This window comes from Triticum urartu, chromosome 6 (assembly GCF_003073215.2).
Source record: "Triticum urartu cultivar G1812 chromosome 6, Tu2.1, whole genome shotgun sequence".
In the NCBI taxonomy this organism is placed as follows: Eukaryota; Viridiplantae; Streptophyta; class Magnoliopsida; order Poales; family Poaceae; genus Triticum; species Triticum urartu.
The window spans coordinates 296,163,376-296,167,749 of NC_053027.1; positions in this window are offsets into that span (position 1 = coordinate 296,163,376).

The following is a 4,374-nucleotide window of genomic DNA, read 5'->3' on the forward strand; positions in this document are numbered from 1 at the left end:
ATGGTATCATCGGTCCATGCATCTGGTTTTGAAAGGAATCTGTGAGTCACGGGGACTCATCAATCTCACACCCTCGTGATCAAGACTATTTAAGTTTATAGGTAGGGTAAAAGGTATGATGTGGAGCTGCAGCAAGCACTAGCATATATTGTGGCTAACATACGCAAAAGAGAGCGAGAAGAGAAGGCAAGGCACGATCGAGAAACTATGATCAAGAAGTGATCCTAGAACAACCTACGATCAAGCATAACACGAGACCGTGTTCTCTTCCCGGACTCCGCCGAAAAGAGACCATCACGGCCACACACTGTTTATTCATTTTAATTAAGTTAAGTTTTAGGTTTTCTACTACCGGACATAAACAAATGCCCATCTGCCCATAACCGCGGGCACGGCTTTCGAAAGTTCAAATCCCTGCAGGGGTGTCCCAACTTAGCCCATCACAAGCTCTCACGGTCAACGAAGGATATTCCTTCTCCCAAGACAACCCGATCAGACTCGGAATCCCGGTTACAAGACATATCGACAATGGTAAAACTAAACCAGCAAAACCACCCGAATGTGCCGACAAATCCCGATAGGAGCTGCACATATCTCGTTCTGAGGGCACACTCGGATGAGACATCCTACGAGTAAAACCAACCCTCAAGTTGCCCCGAGGTGGCCCCGCAGTCTACTCTGTTCGAACCAACACTCAGAGGAGCACTGGCCCAGGGGGGTTTAAAATAAAGATGACCCTTGAGTCTGCGGAACCCAAAGGAAAAGAGGCTAGGTGGCGAATGGTAAAACCAAAGTTGGGCTTTGCTGGAGGAATTTTATTCAAGGCGAACTGTCAAGGGGTTCCCATTATAACCCAACCGTGTAAGAAACGCAAAATCAAGGAACATAACTGAAAGTGCAACTATCCCTAGGTGGTTTTGGTAATTCATAACAACATATAGCTCATTGAGCTAATGCTATTCCAAGATGACTATTTCAGGAAAGCTCAATGATTGGCATGGCATGGATGTGAAAGTGGAACCCTCAAGATGCTAAGGACAAAGGATTGGCTCAAGCTCAAAAGCTCAAGACTCTTCATTTTATATTTTAGTGATCCAAGATCACATTGAGTCTTTAGGAAAAGCCAATACTATCAAGGAGGGATGAGGTGTTGCTTAATGAGCCTCTTGCTTCATGTGCTTAGTGATATGCTCCAAAACCCTCAACTACTTTCCCATATCCACATATGACCTAAAACCCTAAGCCAAACTCGGCCCTACCGATTCTTTCTATCCGGCGCCACCGAGTTTCACTTGTCATAAGCCACTGCCAAACCCTAGCAATTCGGTTCTACTGATAGGGATCTCGGCCTCACCGAGATGGGATTGCAAACTCTCTGTTTACCTTTCGTAACTTTTCGGTCCCACCGAAAGAGCGAATCGGTCCCACCGAGATTGCAATGTAAATTCAGTGTTTCCTTTTTGTAACTTTTCGGTCTCACCGAAAGAGCAAATCGGTCCCACCGAGTTTGTCTGACAAACTCTCTGGTTAGCTAATTACCAAATTCGGTCTCACCGAGTTTGTGTAATCGGTCTCACCGAGATTACGTTATGCCCAAACCCAAACCATATCGGTCCTACCGAGTTGCATGTCAGTCCCACCGAAAATCTCTAACGGTCACTAGGTTTACCTTTTCGGTCCGACCGAGTTTGTTGATTCGGTCCCACCGAGATTTGAAAACTGTGTGTAATGGTTGGTTGTGTGGAGGCTATATATACCCCTCCACCTCCTCTTCATTCGTTGAGAGAGCCATCAGAACACATACACAATTCCAACTCATATGTTCTGAGAGAGAACCACCTACTCATGTGTTGAGACCAAGATATTCCATTCCTACCATATGAATCTTGATCTCTAGCCTTCCCAAGTTGCTTTCCACTCAAATCTTCTTTCCACAAAATCCAAATCCTATGAGAGAGAGTTGAGTGTTGGGGAGACTATCATTTGAAGCACAAGAGCAAGGAGTTCATTACCTACACACCATTTGTTACTTCTTGGAGAGTGGTGTCTCCTAGATTGGCTAGGTGTCACTTGGGAGCCTCCGACAAGATTGTGGAGTTGAACCAAGGAGTTTGTAAGGGCAAGGAGATCGCCTACTTCGTGAAGATCTACCGCTAGTGAGGCAAGTCCTTCATGGGCGATGGCCATGGTGGGATAGACAAGGTTGCTACTTCGTGGACCCTTTGTGGGTGGTTGCTTCTTCGTGGACCCTTCATGGGTGGAGCCCTCCGTGGACTCGCGCAACCGTTACCCTTCGTGGGTGGAGCCCTCCGTGGACTCACGCAACCGTTACCCTTCGTGGGTTGAAGTCTCCATCAACGTGGATGTAGGATAGCACCACCTATCCGAACCACGGAAAAACATCCGTGTCTCCAATTGCGTTTGAATTCTCCAAACCCTTCCCTTTACATTCTTGCAAGTTGCATGCTTTACTTTCTGCTCCCAATATACTCTTTGCATGCTTGCTTGAATTGTGTGATGATTGCTTGACTTGTCCTACAATAGCTAAAAACTGCCAAGAACTAAAATTGGGAAAAGGTTAAGTTTTTATTTGGGCAAGTAGTCTAATCAACCCCCCCCTCTAGACATACTTTCGATCCTACAAGTGGTATCAGAGCTTTGGTCTCCATTTGCTTTGATCTCCATAGCTTTTGGTGGTCATAGCCTTGGTTTCACAACCTAGGAGAGTATGGCGTCTAGCGAGAGAAATTATCACCGTAGAGGTCCTTACTTTGATGGTACTAATTTTGCTAGTTGGAAGCATAAAACGAAAATGCATATTCTTGGACAGAACCCCGCCGTTTGGGCTATTGTGTGTGTTGGTTTGCAAGGTGACTTCTTTGATGGGAAAGAACCAAACCGTGAAGCTACCGCGGATGAGTTGAAGATGTTGCAATACAATGCTCAAGCTTGTGATATTCTCTTCAACGGATTGTGCCCCGAAGAATTCAACAAAATCAGCCGTCTTGAGAATGCAAAGGAAATTTGGGACACTTTGATTGATAGGCACGAAGGTACCGACTCCGTCAAGGAATCCAAGTTGGATGTGCTTCAAAGTCAACTTGACAAGTTCAAAATGAAGGATGGTGAAGGTGTCGCTGAAATGTACTCTAGGCTTGCTCTCATCACAAATGAGATTGCCGGCTTAGGAAGTGAAGAGATGACCGATAGATTCATCATCAAGAATATTCTAAGAGCCTTGGATGGAAAATATGATACCGTGTGCACATTGATCCAAATGATGCCCAATTACAGAGATTTCAAGCCAACAGAGGTGATTGTAAGAATTGTTTCTCATGAGATGTCACTCAAGGATAAAGAGGAACTTCACAACAAATCAAGTGGTGCCTACAAAGCCTCATGTGAAGCCCCTACATCATCAAGTGAGAAACAAAACTTCAATGAAGAATTGAGCTTAATGGTGAAGAACTTCAACAAGTTCTACAAGAGTAGAAGCAAAAATAGAAGCTTCAAGTCAAGGTCCTACAAGTGTTATTATCTCCTGTGCCGGTATCACCACTTTTGCTTTGGCGGGACTTAGAGCGGCGCCGCTAACGTCGGCGCTTGGGTTGCTTCTTGGAGGGGTCATCCGCTGCTATCTCGTCGCCATTGCCTTCTTTGGGTGTGTCCACCATGTATATATCGTATGATGAGGTGGTTGTCCAGTGCCCTGTGGTCAGTGGTTCATCTTCGTCTCCCGCATCGTCGTCCATACCGTCGATGTCTTCATAGTAAAAGTCGAGCATGTCGGTTAAGTCATCGACAGTGGCTACTAAGTGGGTGGTGGGCGGGCCGCGAATTTATTCGTCGTCTGCATCCCAATCTTGCCGGACATAGTTCGGCCAGGATCCTCCTGACAAGGAGAGAGACCTTAACGAGTTCAGTATGTCGCCAAAGGGCGAGTGCTGAAAAATACCTGCGGAGGTAAACTCCATGATCGGAGGCAAATCGGATTCGCTAGGAACGGGCGTAGGCGGTTTGTAGTCCGTGGCCAGAGAAAGATCCGGTAGTTTGTCAACACGGCTCTCGTGCAGAGTAAGGTCGATGTTTGGCTCGATCGCCGAAGAGGGTAAGGCCTCCATGGCGGGGTCCATCCACCCGTCCATGGATGGCGCAACTGGCTCCGAATTGAGGGTCGGAGCGGCTGCCGGTGCGATCTCCTGAACACTGTCGGATGGTAGAGCTAAATCGTACTCATCATGACCGTGTGACGCACAAGGCAGAGGCTCGAATCCGTCGAAGATCAAGTCTCCGCGGATATAGTCCGTGTAGTTTAAGCTTCCAAACCTAACCTGATGGCCAGGGGCGTAGCTTTCAATCTGCTCTAAATGGCCA